This window comes from Hyaena hyaena, unplaced genomic scaffold (assembly GCF_003009895.1).
Source record: "Hyaena hyaena isolate Hyena2069 unplaced genomic scaffold, ASM300989v1 scaffold_7, whole genome shotgun sequence".
Lineage (NCBI taxonomy): Eukaryota > Metazoa > Chordata > Mammalia > Carnivora > Hyaenidae > Hyaena > Hyaena hyaena.
Window position 1 is genome coordinate 2,420,106 of NW_024080639.1, and position 18,300 is coordinate 2,438,405.

The following is an 18,300-nucleotide window of genomic DNA, read 5'->3' on the forward strand; positions in this document are numbered from 1 at the left end:
GGGGAGGGGGGAGAGGGGAAATGGGGGATGGGCATTGAGGAGGACACTTGTTGGGCTGAGCACTGGGTGTGGTACGTAAACCAGTTTGACAATAAATTATATTAACAAATTAAATAAAGTGGAGGGTCTTTCCTGTGTGCCTCCATGGGAATCCAAGTTCCCGGACAGCCTGTGCAGGGTGGGGGCTGTTTCGCTTTCCTCATTTGGATGGACTTGCCCGTGAAGAAGTCCGCTAGGTGTCGCTGCGTTGCAGGTGGTGTGATGATGCCTGGAAGGACTTTTAGTTTTACTCCAGTGGTGGGGGTGAGGGGGTAGGTGGGGAGGAGGGAGATGGAGGAGTGAGGGGGGGAGAGAGAGAGAGAGCTATTGGAAATGACCCTTCTTTTTGGCCATAGAAACCTCAGAAACTGAATAGGATTCTTTTGGGATGATAAGGCAACCAGGCTAGAGAGAAGGAAAAGAAGGAAGGGCAAGAAGGAAAGCAGCTCAGCCCGAAATTGATGACTAAAGGTTTCCTTTTGCATCAGCAGAGCCTGATATCTTCCAAAGACAGTGCAGGAGGGAGGAGGCCTCAGCAGCTGGCCCAAGGCCCTGTTCAGTCCCCCACCCCCACCCCCGAGGGTGGTAAACTTTCAGTGGGCCAGGAGACGGGCCTGGGCTCGCAGCTGGTGATCAGGAAGTCGGGGGCTTCTTTCTACAGCTTACTGGGCATGGGCCAAACTATGGGTAAGTGCTTTCAATTTCTTTTTTAAAGACAATTCTGTTTTCCTCCCTGCTCCCTCCTAATGGAAATTCACCCTGCAAAACAGCTTTGTCTGGGAAAAAGCTGCTCACAGGGCATCCTCAGGTCTCCTGGAAAAAATTCTCAGCTGGTGGTGAGGTTTGGAGGCTGGGTGGTGCGCATCCCACTTGGGAGGTGGGACTCCCAACTCCAGCTTGGTTTCTTACCCAATCAAGGAGGGCGGCTCCAGCTCCTTAGAAGTTCACAAACAGGGTGGTTTGTTTTACTTCCTCCTGGGATGGGGCAAAATGCTCAATGCATTAAACTCAAGATCTCTGAGGGCTTTTAGTTATTTATTTTATTTCTTTTCATTTTTCTTAACATTTATTTATTTTTGAGAGAGCATGAGCGTGGGATGAGCACAGAGAGAGGGAGACACAGAATCTGAAGGAGGCTCCAGGCTCTGTCAGCACAGACCCCTACACAGAACTCGAACTCACAGACTGTGAGATTATGACCTGAGCCAAAGTCGGACGCTTAACCCACTGAGCCACTTAGGCGCCCCTGAAGGTTTATAAAAACAAAACTCTTCACCCACCTTCAGCTGTCACAGGCAGGCTGCATTTGGCTGGGAAGTTCATCTATAACAGGAAAAAGGACTCAGTTTCTTTTTAAAACCATTCCAATTATTCCATGGGACCCGGTATCACTCATCTGTCTCCTGTGAGGCTCAAGTGCCCGGTGAAAGGGATCAGAATGAGGTCCATTCAAAGATAACTTTAACCTTTTGAAAGACAGGTATGCACAGACTCTGCCCATCACCTGAAAGCCATTGCTCTGGCCGACTTCCTGAACTCCTGGAAGAGGAGGATTTTGTTTTCTAGACAACTTACCTATCTGTCTTTTCACCTAGCCTTCCTTCTTTCCTTCCCTCCCTCCATCCCTCCATCCATTCCATCCAATACACTCTATCTGTTGATCGATTGATTGATCAATTTATCGATCTATCCATTTAGCTCTTCCTGAGATTTTTAAGTTATATGAAGCCATAAATTTCCCATTTCAAACCAAATTCATTGATTAAGGAAATAATTGAGTTTCTACTCTTTTTTTTTTACCACTCATTCATTCATTTCTTTCTTTAGTATCCATTAATTCAGCAGTTACTGGGTGGCTACGCCAAACACCTTGGTGTTAATAAAAGGTTGAAGTGTATCTTTGTGGAAGCATAGCCTGGAACAAGGTGGTCCAGAGAAATCTTTCTAGCCCAGGTGACGGCTGAGTTGAGCCTTCAAGAGTCAGTAGGAATTAACTAGAAAGAGAGGATGAGTGTTTCAGGAGAAGTGGAGCGTATGAGCCAAGACCAAGGGCTGCCTGAGGCATGATGTGCAGCGTTTAGGGAGCCTGAAGGGCATATGACACAATATGGGCGGGGGTGAAGCTGGACAAGTAAAAAGGCTCAGGTCATGGAGGGCCTTGTATTTTATATCAAGAGGCTGAAGGTTCATCCTGATGTGGATGGGGAGCCCACCAAAGGATTTTGGGCAGGAGAACGATGCTGGACATCGATTGCTTTTGACTGCTTGGTATCCTGCCTTCTGGTAACAAAGCCCATCTTTTCCCCTTGGAGAACCCTTTTCTTTACACTCTTAGTTTGCATGATCCACTCTCAGTGTCCAGGCTGAGCACTGCTTGTACCTGGTCAAAGTGATTTGTTCAGGGAAGGTCATCTAACGCAAACCGGCCCAGGTTTTTTGTTGAAGTAATTAGCAGAGAAGTATCCACTTTCTTTCGGAGTTGATAAAATTGTAGGATTTAAGTCCAAAGTCTCTCAGTGGCACGTTTCCGCCACAGGGAAAGGCATCCCTGGGAATTAAACCCATAGAGGAGATTGGGGCTGACAGAGGTGGAGACCCATTCCTGACCAACTTGTTTGGACAACTGGATCCAGCCATGCTAGAAGCTAATACTATCCCTAGATTATTAACACAAGACAGTCTCACTTGTTTTTTCCTTGCTGAGAATGGTTTGAATTTGATTACTGTCCTTTTCTCAGATTTGCCTATTAGGTGAAGTAACTTGGTAGCTCTTTGAAGGTCAGAGGCCGGAGGGGTCAGGTTAGAAGCAAGAATACAAATAAGACAATTGCCAGAACTAAGGAAGATACATTTGGTAGCTGTTACCATGATCGCAATGTTGCAATCAGCCACAGAATCTCAGGGGCACTTAAGCACACACTTTCTCTCCTTGCTCTTGTGTCTGTGGGTCACTGTGGTTCAGGTGATCTGGTCCCCTGAGGAGTGTTCACGTGACAAATGGCAGGCGCATAAGAGACTTGAGTCCCGGGAAGTATTCTTTTCACGCGGGATGGGGGAACAAATTCTTTACTGTTAAACAATAGTCAACTTTGACTCAAGAGAGATCAACTGAAGGGGTCAGAGCCTGGAGCCTGCTTCAGATTCTGTGTCTCCCTTGCTCCCTGCCCCTCCCTCACTTGCTGGCGCAGGTTCTCTCTCTCTCTCTCTCAAAAATAAATAAATATATATTTTTTAATTTTTTAAAAATGTTTTTATTTATTTCTGAGAGAGAGACAGCGTGAGCAGGGGAGGGACACAGAAGCTCCAGGCCTGAGCTGTCAGCACAGAGCCCCACCCGGGGCTCGAACCCACGAACCATGAGATCATGACCTGAGTCGAAGTCGGATGCTCAGCCGACTGAGCCACCCGGGAGCCCCTATAAATACATTTTTTAAAAGAAATATTTAGGGGGTAAAATCAGCCACTTTGGTGATTGATTTTCGTTGAGGCTGAGGGAGCGAGAGGAGTCAACGTTTCTGCTGGGGTGATGGCCATTGGTGACGGTGCTGCAATATGAGAAAGGGACTCTGGGAGAAGGGCTGTGTCTAGAGGGAGCATGAGGAGCTGAGTGTTACAAGGGTAGAGCTTGAGATGCTCCTATGACAAAAATAGTAACTCCGTGACTAATTTAACTAGATGTATTGTGGTGATCATTTCATGATATATATATATGTATTGGATCATTATGTTGTACACCTGAAACAAATATAGTATTATATGTCAATTATGCCTCAATAAAAAAAGGAAAGCAAACATTTATATCGCTTTAACTATGTCTGGGCATTCTTCCAAATGCTTTACGTATAGGTCTCACTCAGTCCTCACAACCACCCTATCTGCTCTTTACAGATCAAAGCACAGATAATTAAATAATTTACCCCAAGTCTTTCAGCTGTCAAGGACAAAGCTAAAAACTGGCAGTTTGGCTGGGGGCTGAGATTTGGAGAATTTATTTGGGAGTTGTGGGAACCCTCTTGGTTTGTATAAAGATTTATTTATTTATTTATTTTTATTTCTTAAGTTTATTTATTTATTTTGAGAGAGAGCAAGCAAGAGAGTGGCAGAGAGGGAGAGAGGGAATCCCAAGCAAGTTCTGCACTGTCAGCACAGAGCCTGATGTGGGCTCAAACTCACGAACCATGAGATCATGACCTGACCCAAAATCAAGAGTAGGACATTTAAACGACTGAGCCACCCAGGTGCCCCAAGATTGTTTTATTTTTTATATTTTTTAATTTTTGTAATCTTTTTATCTCTTTATTTTATTTTGAGAGACAAAGACAGAGAGTGAGTGGGGGAGGGGCAGAGAGAGAGGGAGACACAGAATCTGAAGGAAGCTCCAGGCTCTGAGCTGTCAGCACAGAGCCTGATACGGGGCTTGAACCCACAGACTGTGAGATCATGACCTGAGCTGAAGTCGGACTCTCAGCCGACTGAGCTACCCAGGTGCCCCCGAGATTGTTTTAAAGTGAAAACATTTGAATGCAAAAAAATGCAGAAAGAAATATTTTTATTTTATTTTATTATTATTATATTTTTAATGTTTATTTATTTTTGAGAGAGAGACAGAACATGAGTGGGGGAGGGACAGAGAGAGAGGGAAACACAGAATCTGAAGGAGGCTCCAGGCTCTGAGCTGTCAGCACAGAGCCCAATGTGGGGCTTGAACCCACGAACTGTGAGATCGCAACCTGAGCTGAAGTCAGATGCTTAACCAACTGAGCCACCCAAGTGCCCCAACCTTTACTTTTTAAAAGTTAATTTAAATTTTGTTATTTAATTTAATTTTTTATACATTTTTAAATGTTTATTTATTTATTTTTGGGGGAGACAGTGTGTGAGCAGGGGAGGGGCAGAGAGAGAGAGGGAAACACAGAATCTGAAGCAGCCTCCAGCTCTGAGCTGTCAGCACAGAGCCCTACATGGGGCTCCAACTCACGAACTGTGAGGTCATGACCTGAACCAAAGTCAGATGCTTAACCGAGTGAGCCACCCAGGCACCCCTGTATTTTTTAAAATTTAAATTTGCGGGCTTAGGATGCCTGGGTGGCTCAGGGGTTAAGCTTCCAGCTTTTGATTTCAACTCAGTCATGATCTCATGGTTCATAGATCAAGCCCCTTGTCAGGCTCTGGGTTGGGTGTGGAGCTTGCTTGGGATTCTCTCTCCCTCTCCAGTGGCAGGCTCTCTCTCTCAAAAAATAAAGTTGAGCAATGGGTGTTATATGGAAACCAACTTGACAATAAACTATGAAAGAAAAAAGAAAAAAAAAGAAAAGAATATTGAATGAATGAATGAATGAATATGAATTTTTAGGCCCCCAACCACTGGACCCAAGTTGGAAGAGGTAAGATATTCCTCCCGACAGAGTCATCAGAACATTTTCAGTTAAAGTTCAGAAGTAGATTAGCTCCCAGCACCATCCCTTCCCACACAGATACCCTGAGGGGAGGAGCTTTCCTTAGCAGAAGAGCACCTGTCGAAGATCTGTGGAAACAAACAATACTTAACGGGCAGTGAGCTGGAAAAGCCACACAAAAAACCAAGAGAGGATCAAAAGGTCAGCCAGGTAGAAGGTAACAATCAGTGGCTTCCGTGTGTGGAGCTCTTACCAAGTGCCAGGCATTGTGCTCAGAGACTTTCCAAATATTATTTAATTTGCTGCTTATAATAGCTCCTTAAGGCAGGTAAAATTCACACGTTAGGGATGAGACAACACATTTCTGAAGGATGGCTGAATTGCCCAAGTTCACATAGCTAGTTAATGGCAGGGCAAGTATCTGAACTTTAGAGATCATCGTTTTAACCGTGGTAGTGGGTTGAATAGTGTCCTCCCAAAATTCAGGTCCACCCAGAATCTCAGAATGTAATCTTGTCTGGAAATGGGGATTGAAGATAGAATCAAGTTACGATGAGGTCATCCTGACTTAGAGTGGGCCCTACATCCAGTGACTGCTATCTTCATAAGAGAAAGAAGAGGAGGATTTGGATACAGAGACAAAGGGAAGATGACCAGATGAAGATGGAGGCAGAGGTTGGGGAGTTGCTGTCACAAGCCAAGGAACACCAGGAGCCACCAGAAGCTGGAAGAAGCATGGAAGGATTCTTTCCTAGAGCCTTCAGGGGGAATATAGCTCTGGCTGCCTCCTTCGTTTGGACTGTAGCCTCTGGAACTGAGAATGAATTTCTGTTGTTTTAAGCCCCACTCCCCCCCACAATTTTTGGTACTTGGTTATGGCAGCCCTAGTAGAGTAATACAGTCACTATGATCTCACTGGCTTCCTTAGAATAGAAGACTCTAAAGAGAGTAATGTCACTGAATTCTAGGAGGAGGGATGGATTCTTGAGGTTGGGAAGGGGAGAGCCTCTTTCTTCCTTCCTTTCCTTCCTTCCTTCCTTCCTTCCTTCCGCCCTTCCTTCCTTCCTTCTTTCTTTTTCTTTATTAAAAAATCTTTTAAATTTATTCTTGGGAGAGAGAATGAGATAGAGAGGGGCAGGGAGAAGAAGACAGAGAATTGGGCTCCATGCTGACAGCAGAGGGCCCAATATAGGGCTCAAACTCATGAACCATTAGATCACAACCCGAACCAAAGTCTGATGCTTAACTGACTCAGTCACCCAGGAGCCCCTGGTAGAGCCTCTTTAGAGATGTGTTTCTGAATGACATTTGGGGCTTCTTCAAGGTATGCATGCTCACTCTCTCGATTTGGAGAATCTTCATTCCTATTCCTCTTGTTAAGGGAAAGTGTTATTCATGATGCCTGTGAAAGGTGGTAAGGCAGACTTACTCAGCGGGACCATTACAATGGGGTTTTGTAGTAGGAGAGAAAGATCAGGTTCAACTCTGAATGCACCGAGGACAAGTGGAAATTTATTGCCAAGTAGTAAGGTAAGGATTGGTGGATGGGTATAAGAGGAAACACCGAGGCTGGGGAGATTCTTGTTTGACTGAACCAACAAGCGCCCTAGTTTGCTGAATGCAGACAAGGGTGATAAGGGTGAGGGCTGGGTAATTTGATCAGATATCAAGAGTGAGTGGGGGGGGGATTTTGCTAAACGGATCAAGCAAGATTCTTGCTAAAACTGGACTAAATGGCCAATGATGGAACCATGGTCAGGACTTGAGGGCTTGGAGGAGCCTGGTTAGTTAGGTCAAGGAGAGAGACTTGTCACTCTCCACACCACAGCTGTCACTAGCCACTGAGTGTGATAAGAATGTGTTGTGTTCATGCATTCAACTCACTCTCCATCCTGGATGATGGAGAGCCTCAAGTCAGGCTTTTTCCGGTGTGTGTGTGTGTGTGTGTGTGTGTGTGTGTGTGTTGAAGGGGAGTGCTGTGGTTGGGCTGGTGGGAGGCTAGAGGATAATTAGGACAAGTTTTTCCCATAAAAGGGTAATTCGACTGGGTCCTTTCTGGAGCCCATGACCAATTGCTTTCTGCCCTGAGAGTTTGCCTGTGTCCTCCCATCGCTGTCATCTTTTGAAAGGGTGAAGAGGAAATGTCGCTGTGCCTGGGGACTGCTTAACGTCTTGAATCAAACAGCAGGAGCAGCAAATAAATCGAGCATCAAAACTGAGACTTCAAAACACAGGTTATTTTAACATCTCAAACAACTTCCTGGCACTTCTTTTCTTCCTCTGCATCTTTTTGGGAAAACTCTGTGACCCCATCCTCTTCCTCACTCCTGACAGCACTCCACAGAACCATGAGAAAACACCCTCCTTATGCTGATGAAAGGGCTGAACTTCTCTATTATTCCATGAACTTGGTATTTTTCTCATTAAAAGTAATATAAACTTTCAGTTTCCAGTTCTAAATGCAAGGAGCTTGGAAGGTGCTGCTCTGTCTTAACAAGTAAAAAGCAAAAAGACTGAATGAAAAAATCAACAATTCTTTGGAGGCATAAGTGGGGAGGACCCAGGGCGTGTTACAGCTGCAGAGTCACAGCTTTCACAGGACTCAGAGCTCCTGGAGGACTGACTTGTGGATGGAAGTTGCCTTGGAAACCAGTGCCAGGAAAGGAAAACTTGAATTTGTAATTGATGGATTGCTGAGGCTCAATGTGGACAGACCTGAAAGGTAAACAAAACAAAAACAAAAGCAAAACAAAACCCAAAAAACAAAAAACCTCTAGAGGAATGAGGTACCTCGGTGGCTCACTCAGTTAATCACTCAGACTCTTGATTTTAGATCTGGTCATAATTTCATGGTTCATGGGTTTGAACCTTGTGTAGAACCTGCTTGGTATTCTCTACCTCTCCCCTCACTCTCTCACTCTTTCTCAAAATAAATAAATAAATGTAAAAAAAAAAAAAACTCTAGAGGAAGTCAATTATTGGGAACCCTCCCACTTCATGAGTTTTACCTCCAAGAACTCAATTAGGTTCTTGTAGTAAATACTGGAGAAATAAAAGTCCCCTCATGCTTCCTGTAGGGGGAGAGAGGAAAGGAACCATTTTGAAATGTGCCAGAGTATTCTGTCAGCAAGTCTACCTTCAAGGGAAACTGGTTGACCAGAACCTAACCTGTTGGGGTGCTACTAGAGCCCAACTGACTTGGGGAAGTGAAATACCCAATGCCAGTCAGTTCTAGCCTTCCACTTGGAAGAAGGGAAACACTCCAACCCATGCTCGCCATCTTGTCCCACTCAAGGGGGAAGGAAAAAAAGCCTGCGAAGCATTTGTGAAGTTCACAGTTCAGTGGCATAAGATCGCTAAAAGATGGAGACCCAGTGCTTGCTTTGACAGCAGATATACTAAGACTGAGATTCAATCATAGAACTATAAAATGATTTCCCTCTCCCTACACCTTACCACCATATTACTAAAAACGTATTTACAACAATTCCTTTTTTTACCCAGTACGTCATGTCTGGTTATCAAGAAAAACTACAAAACGTACTGAAAGAAGAAGAAAAAAACCCTACACAATTTGGAAAGACAGAGCAGGCATCAGAACCAGACACAGCAGAGATGTTGGAATTATCAGATTGGGAATTTAAAACAGCTATGGCCAATATGTTAGGAGTACTGGTGGATGAAATAAACAGCATGTGAGAACAGATGGACAATGTAAGCAGAAGGATAGAAATCCTAAGAAAGAACCAAAAAGAAATGCTGGAGCTTAAAAAAAACACTGTAACATAAATGAAAAAATGGGCTTATTACTTTGATGGGCTTATTACTACTTGGAATATGGCTGGAAGAAATCATCTCTGAGCTTAAGGACATGTCAATAGATCTTGAAGCTTAAAAAGAAAAAAGGCTGAAAAAAATTCAGAACAAACATCCAAAGATTGTGGGACAACTACAAAAGTTATCACATATACATAACAGGACCACCAGAAGGAGAAAACAGAGAGAAAGAACAGAAGAAATATTTAAAACAATAATGACTGAGCATTTCCTTAAATAAATGTCAGACATGGAACTACATATCCAGGAATCTCAGAGAACACCAAGCAGCATAAATGCCAAAAAAAAACTATCCCTGGGTATTTCATTTTTCAAACTACAGAAAATCAAAGATAAAAAATTCTGAAAGAAGACAGGAAAAAAAATATCATAGTTATAGAGGCACAAAGATAAGAATTACATCTGTGTCCTCTTGGAAAATCATGCAAACACAAAGAGAGTGGAGTGAAGTATTTAATGTGTTGAGATAAAAAGTTATCAACCAAAGAATCTGTACCCTGTGAAATCCTTCAAAAGTGAAGGAAATAAAGTCTTTCTCAGATAAACTAAAATTGAGGTAATTTGTGGGGTGCTTGGTGGCTTAGTCAGTTAATCATCTGACTCTTGATCTCAGCTCAGGTCTTGATCTCACTGTGAGTTTGAGCCCCACATCAGGCTCTGCAATGTGCAGAGTCTGCTTGGGATTGTGTCTCTCCCTCTCTCTGCCCTTCCGCTGCTCATTCTTTCTCTCTCTCTCAAAATAAATAAATAAACTTTAAAAAGAAAGAAAATTTAAGTATTTAAAAAAATAAGATTGAGGTAATTTGTTGGCAGTAGACTGCACTGCAAGAAATATGAAAATAAGTTCTTTAGGGAGAAAGAAAGCGACATAGATCAGATACTTGGATCTGCACAAAGAAAGGAAAAGCACTGAAGGATTAAGTAAAGGTAAAATAAAAACTTCTATTTTTCCTTTTTTAAAAAGAACATTATATTCATGCTTTCACACTTTTTAATAAAAAGTTTATTTTTGAGAAAGAGAGAGAGAGAGAGAGAGAAAGCCACAAGTGGGAAAGGGGCAGAGACAGAGAGACAGAGACACAGAATCTGAAGCAGGTTCCAGGCTCTGAGCTGTCAGTGCAGAGCCCGACACGGGGCTTGAACTCACGAACCGCGAGATCATGACCTGATCTGAAGCTGGACACTTAACCTACTGAGCCACCCAGGTGCCCCCCAAATTTAAATTTTCTTCTTATTAGTTGACCTAACCTATAACAGTTTTTTCAAAATAATAACAGTAATATATTTGATTATATATGCTTATGTATGTATCTCATGTATATATATATATATGCTTATATATATGTACTTATTTTATATAAGTGAAATGAATGATAGCAATAGTACGAAGGAGGGGAGACGAGAATTAGGATTATTTTCTTATTATGAGATATGCACACTACTTTTTTATGTATGTTTTTCAAAAGACGAGTCAAGTGCAATAGTGAGAAGGGGGAAAGAGTAGAACAAGAAGTTCAATCTGTAACTGTGAACAATCAATTGAGATAACTCACTACCTTCAGAGCAGCCAGAAAATGGACTTCATTTCATTGTAAATGTGTATTACACACTTTAGGAAACAAAAAATAATAAAAAGAAGTATAACTGATACACTAAGAAACAAGAGAAAATAGAATCATACGGAATGCTTAGTTAAAACTACAGAAGGCAGAAAGAGAGAGAAAGAGAAAAATAAGTACAAAGGGCAAAAGAAAATAGAGGAGAATATAGTAGATATTTATCCAAATATATTAATATCACCTTGAAGGTCAATAGTATAAATGTGCCAATTAAAGACAGAGATTGGCAGAGTGGATCATAAGATACGACCTAATTGTTGCCTACAAGAAACTTATTTTAAATATAAAGATACACATAGACTAAAAGTAAAACACTGGAGAAAAATATATCTTACTGACACTAACTAAGAGTAGCTATAATGATTTCAGACAGAGCAGACCTCAAAGCAGGGAAAGTTATTAGGGACAAAGAAGGGCATCACATAATAATAAAGGCATCAGTTTTCCGAAAAGACATAATAATTCTTCACATGTATGTGCCTAACAACAGAGCATCAAACTAACGAGGCAAAAACTAATAGACCTGTGAGCAGAAATAGATGAAATCCACTATCATAGTTGGAGATATTAACACCCTTCCATCAGAAGTGGACAGATCCAGCAGGCAGAAAATCACGAAGGACATAGTTGAACTCAACAGCCTCATTAGTCAACTGGGTATAACGGACATCTACAGACTCCTTCATCCAACAGCAGCGGAACACTCATTCTTCTCAATTTCACATGGAACATTCACTAAGAGAAACCACATTCTGAGCCATAAGACACAGCTTAACAAATTTAAAAGAAGAGCAGTCATGAAATGTCTACTTTCAGACCACAGTGGAATTATACTAGAAATCAGTAACCGAAAGGTAACTGGAAAATCCCCAAATACATGGAGATGAAACAACACAGTCCTAAACATTGCATGGATAAAAGAATTCCGACGAGAAATTTAAAAATATTTTGAATGAAAAGAAAATGAAAACACAGCTTACAAAATTTGTGGGCTGTAGCAAAAGCAGCACTTGAAGGAAAATTTATAACAGGAGTGCATATATTAGAAAAGAAGAAAGATGTAAAGCCAGTAATCTTAATTTTCTACCTTAGGAATGTAGAAACAATTTAAATCCACAGTAAGCAGAAGAAAATAAATAATAATACAGAGGAAATCAGTGAAATTGAAAACAGGAAATCAATACAGAAAAATATAACCAAAAGCTAATCTTTGGGGGTGCCTCAGTGGCTGTTAAGTGTCTGACTCTTGATTTTGGCTCAGTTCATGATCTCGATCTCATGGTTGGTGAGATGGAGCCCGATGCTGGGCTCTGTACTGAGAGTGCAGAGCCTGCTTAGGCCTCTGTTTCTCAGCCCCTCCCCCATGCATTCTCTCTATCTCAAAATAAATAAATAAAACATTAAAATCAGGGGCGATTTTGCTATTGGTTCAGGTTCTGATCTTGCGGTCATGAGATGGAGCCTCTGTGCTAAGCATGGAGCCTGCTTGGGATTCTCTGCCCCTCCCCCATACATGCTCGCTCTCTCTCTCTCTCGCTCTCTCTCCCCCTCAAAAATTTTTCTTTAAAAAAATCAATAAATCAATAAATTTTTATCTAGCCTCTTTATAACTCTTTATAACAAAAAAAGAGAAAGGACACAAGTGAATAATAATCAGAAAGGAAAGAGGGGACATCAATACAGATCCCTTAGACATTAAAAGGATAATAAAAGAGCACTGTGAAAAACTCTATTCCCACAGATTTGGTAACCTAGGTGAAATGGACCAACTCCTTAAAAGACACAATCTGCCAAAACTCACACAGGAAGATACAGATGATCAAAGTAGATGATCTATTTTTAAATTTTTTACCTATTTCATTGTCAGAAATGGATGATTACATAAATAGATGATCTACTGCAAAAATTAAATCAATAATTCATAATCTTCCAAAATAGGAAACACCAGATCCAGTGGATTTACTGGTTGATTTTATCAAGCATTTAAGAAAGAGATTGTACCAATTCTCCACAATCTCTTTCAGAGGACAGAAGCAGAGAGAATACTTCCTAAATTAGTCTATGAGGCTGGCATTAATCTTTTTTTAAAATATTTTTATTTTCTATTATTTTTTAAATTTTTTTATTTATTATTTTAAAATGTTTTATTTATTTCTAGGAGAGAGAGAGACAGCGTGAGCAGGGGAGGGTCAGAGAGAGAGGGAGTCACAGACTGAAACAGGCTCCAGGCTCTGAGCTGGCAGTCAGCACAGAGCCCAACACGGGGCTCAAACCCACGAACCGCGAGATCATGACCTAAGCGAAAGTCGGACCCTTAACCGACTAAGCCACCCAGGCACCCCATAGGCTGGCATAAATCTAACACCAGAACAAGATAAAGACATTACAAGAACACTAAAGAATAATAGGTGTCATGAACATAGACAAATCCGCCAAAAAATATTGGCAACTCTAATCTAACAAATTACATACCATGACCAAGTGGTATTTATCCTGGGTATGTAAGAATGGTTCAATATTTGAAAACGTTATTGATGTAATGAACTAAAAAAGGAAAATCACATGACTATATCATTAGATGTAGAAAAAGAATTTGATAAAGTCCAATACCATTTCATGATAAAAAAAAAAACTCTCAGTAAACACAGAATAAAGGGAAATGTCCTCATCTTGATAAAGAATATGTACAAACCCCACAGTTAGCATTAAACTTAACTGTGAGAAACTTAAAGTTTTCCCACTATGATCAGGTATAAGGCAAGCATATCCTCTCTTACCACCCTTCTTCAACATTGTAGTGGAAATCCTTGTTAATGCAATATGATAAAAAAAAATAAGGTAAGAGCGGGAAATAAAAATATACAGACTGAAAAGGAAAAAATAAAATTGTCTTTGTTCACAAAGATGATTATTCAGAAAAATCTGAAAGAATCTATCAAAATCGGGTTGTCTGGGTGGCTCAGTCAGTTAAGCGTCCGACTTTGGCTCAAGTCATGATCTCATGGTTCATGGGTTCGAGCCCCACATAGGGCTCTGTGCTGACAGCCAGCTCAGAGCCTGAAGATTGTTTCAGAATCTGTGTCTCCCTCTTTCTCTGACTCTCCCCTGCTCATGCTGTCTCTCTCTCTCTCTCTCTCTCTCTCAGAAATATATAAAAAAATTTTTTTAATTAAAAAAAAGAACCAAAATCTCCCGGAACTAATAAACAATTATAGTAAGGCTGCAGGATACAAGATTAATATACAAAAGTCTATCATTTTCCTATATACCAGCTATAAGCAAGTAGAATCTGCAGATGAAAATGTAATACTATTTACATTAGACATGCTAAGCACCAAAGTGAAATACTTAGATATAAATGCAACAAAATATGGACAATATCTGTAATGAAGAAAACTACAAAACTCTGATGAATGAAATCAAAGAGCTAAATAAGCAGATATCTCATGTTTATGAATAGGAAGACTCAAGATCAGTTCTTCCCCACTTGATCTATGGATTCAAGGTCATCCCCATCAAAATCCCAGCACGTTATCTTGTGGATATCAACAAACGGTATAATAGTTTACATGGGGAGGCAAAGGCGGAGTAAACACAAAATTGAAGGAGAAAGACATAGTTGAAGGCCCAAGAGTCCTTCAAGACTTATTTATAAAGCTAGTGATTAGGACACTGTGGTATTGGCAAAAGAATAGACAAATAGATCACTGGGAGAAAACAGAGAGCCCAGAAAGAGATCCACTTAAATATGGTCAACTGACCTTTGACAAAGTTGCAAATAATACAATGGAACAAAGGGAGTTCTTTCAACGAATGCTGTTGGAACAATCCTCCCCATGCAGAAAATGAATTTAGTCATAGATCTTACACCATCTGCAAAAATGGACTCAAAATGGATCATAGACCTAAGGGTAAAATGCAAAACCATGAATCTCCTAAAACATGAGAGAAAACCTAGATGACCTGCAGTATGCTGATGCCCCTGGGTCTGGTGATGCTCCAGGAAGGCCTACTTGTTCAGATTCTTCTAAGTGTTTCTTCATCTAGGAGGTAAGGATGCTCCTTTCCTCAAAATATTTGGAGGGCACCTCTCACCTGATGGTTTCAGGAGAGAAGGGGGAAGGAAGATCAGAGAGATCTTCCTGCGTCTGCTGTTTTTTTTCAAACTCCTTTGTCTTAAAATAGTCAATATGCCAATGCACCATATTTTAGGGTACTATGCCCTGAACCCTATCAAAAGACAGGTTTCTATTCACTTGGGGATGCGAGAGTTCACAAAACTTATGAATTAAGAGGCCGTTAGAATTTGAGGCTTATATTCCGTCCTCATAGAGAATCAGGAGGGGCAGAGAAGTACTTTCTGGAGAACAGATGGCTTCTTAGGGGAAGACTGGGAGAAAGAAAGGGCACTAATAGGAACACAGATGACTTTTGAAACACGGGTGGACCTTTAGGAGAATAACTGAGAGCTGGGATGATTCTGTGACAATGTGTATTTGGATGTGGTGGTGAAAAGGGATTAGGCTGGCCTCTGGGGAGGAGATTTTATGGTATTTGGATTTGGGGAGGGTTTTGCTTCTAGGCTGTTACATTAATTAAACAAAGAGACCGTTAGACGGAGGTGGCTGTAATGCTGTGGCGGCTAATTTAAGCAAGCCCAAATCTAAGCCTGCAAATGCCTCAAGGTTATGAAACTGAACCACTAAGGACCACCAATCACAAACGACCAGCTAAGCTTTAAGTTACAGCCAATCAACCTTTGCTTCCCTGCCTTTTTTGTGTTTCCCCAGGCTCCTGTCAGAGGAGCGCTCCTAACCACTTCCGGTTTGGTGCTGCCCCATTTGAATTGATTTTTGCTCAAATAAGCATTTAAATATGCCTTAGTTTATTGTTTTAACAAAGTAGATGAGGGATTCCAGGAGCTCAAATGCCTTCAGCTTGAAATAATTCTTATGCCCAAATGGCATATTTTGGCGTGGCATATCTTAATTCCCTTCGAATGTAGTTTATGGGGTTTTTTAATGCTCTCGACTAATATCCATCTGCGGTGGATAGAAGACTCCAGAAACAACTGTAATCCTTCTAGATTCCACAGGTCCAGAGGCCCAGTTTTAGCTGAGTGACATTCAAAAACAACTGGGGCACCTGGGTGGCTCAGTCGGTTAAGCATCTGACTCTTGGTTTTGGCTCAGGTCATGATCTCATATTTTCATGAGTTTAAACCCCACTTTGTGCTGACAATGCAGAGCCTGCTTGGGATTCTCTTTCTCTCCCTCCCTCTCTCTGCCCCTCCCACATGTGCTCTCTCTCTCAAGATAAATAAATAAATAAATAAATAACCCCAAGCCACAGTCTTTGAACTAAATTAACTATAAAATAACTTCAATCGGGGAGCCTGGGTGGCTTAGTCGGTTGAGCGTCCGACTTTCGCTTAGGTCATGATCTCGCGGTTCGTGGGTTCGAGCCCCGCGTCGGGCTCTGTGCTGACTGCCAGCTCAGAGCCTGGAGCCTGTTTCAGTCTGTGACTCCCTCTCTCTCTGACCCTCCCCTGCTCACGCTGTCTCTCTCTCTCTCTCTCCTAGAAATAAATAAAACATTAAAAAAAAAAAGTAACTTCAATCACTACTGCCTCTCTCTTTTTTTTTTTAATTTTTTTTAATTTTTTTTAATGTTTTATTTATTTCTAGGAGAGAGAGAGAGAGAGACAGCGGGAGCAGGGGAGGGTCAGAGAGAGAGGGAGTCACAGACTGAAACAGGCTCCAGGCTCTGAGCTGGCAGTCAGCACAGAGCCCGACGCGGGGCTCGAACCCACGAACCGCGAGATCATGACCTAAGCGAAAGTCGGACGCTCAACCGACTAAGCCACCCAGGCGCCCCCACTACGGCCTCTCTTGAAGAACATTTTAAAAGATCCATCTCAAAACTCACACCCATACTTATCCAAATTCCTTTTCTTCTCCTATTCAATTCTCCCACATCCAGAGCTAACCTTGAGCTTCTAACCAAATCCCCACAAACTCTTTTCCATTCTCCTAACCTGTGGCTTGTCTGCTTCTTGTCCTTCCTCATTTTCTCCTTTTTCTTTATTATGTCCATCAATTTTGTCTGGATGTATTTTTTCAAGGTTTCTTCTCTGCTTGTCTGCTCCCTAATTCTCCATAACAGTAAAAACTCCAGGAATGAAGCAAGTAAAACTCTGCTCCTCCTTCCCTCCTCTTTGGAGAATCATCTTCATGGCAATATTACAAAATGCTCTGGAACCAGTATGCAAAGAAAGAATTTTCCAGTGAAGGCATGTGGAGAGTGCTCATACTTTGATAAACGTGTTCCCTTTACACAGTTTTAGAATTTCTTCTTTGTCCTGAGATTGCTTTCTTTAATTTTTGAAATTGCTAAGCATCAAATGCATTTGATTACTCCAAAATACAATTACTCCAAAGTACAACTGAACACACATCACATATGCACTCTTTCTCAATCTCTTTCTCTTTCTCCCTCTTTCTCTGGTCCCCCAGTGATAAAATTTTATTTTCCTTGTGCTACTGTGGAAATTAGGGAATCTTCCAAGAGAATGTGAATGAGACAAAATATTTAGAAGTCTAGTTTCAAGCCCCAGTTTACATACTGATTATAGCCTTCTTCTGAAAATATAATTATAGTTTGGTTATCTTTCTGATGGCAAAGTAGCTGTCTCCAAATACTTGAACTGTGCCCATATGGAAATATAGTAGGTATAAACTATATCATCTCTGAGGTGAAAACCAGAGACAATGACTGGAAGTTACAGAAAGGCAGATTTCTTTTTTTTTTTCCTTTTTTTTTTTAATGTTTTATTTATTTCTAGGAGAGAGAGAGAGACAGCGTGAGCAGGGGAGGGTCAGAGAGAGAGGGAGTGACAGACTCTGAAACAGGCTCCAGGCTCTGGGCTGGCAGTCAGCACAGAGCCCGACGCGGGGCTCAAACCTACGAACCACGAGATCATGACCTAAGCAAAAGTCGGACACTTAACCGACTAAGCCACCCAGGTGCCCCCAGAAAGGCAGATTTCAACTCAATATAAAGAACTTTCTAAATTTTTTAAAATAATGTTTTTTTAAAATTTATTTCTGAGAGAGAGAGACAGTGTGAGCAGGGGAGAGTCAGAGAGAGAGGGAGACACAGAATCTGAAGGAGACTCCAGGCTCTGAGCTAGCTGTCAGCACAGAGCCCGACGCGGGGCTCGAACCCACGAACCGCAAGATCATGACCTAAGCGAAAGTCGGACGCTTAACCGACTAAGCCACCCAGGCGCCCCCAAAGATAAATAATTTCGTAGAGAAGCTACAAGACAAAGGAAAAAGACTCCGAACTTCTATGGGTGGTAAATTGTGGGAAGGCAAATATGGGGAAATTAATGGTTGATCAGGGTT

At 41.6% G+C, this 18,300-nt stretch overlaps 1 pseudogene; it reads left to right on the forward strand.

Annotated features, from left to right (window-relative positions):
- The window catches only part of LOC120238050, a 192,522-nt pseudogene that overhangs the window by 1,016 nt on the left and 173,206 nt on the right, over positions 1–18,300 (forward strand).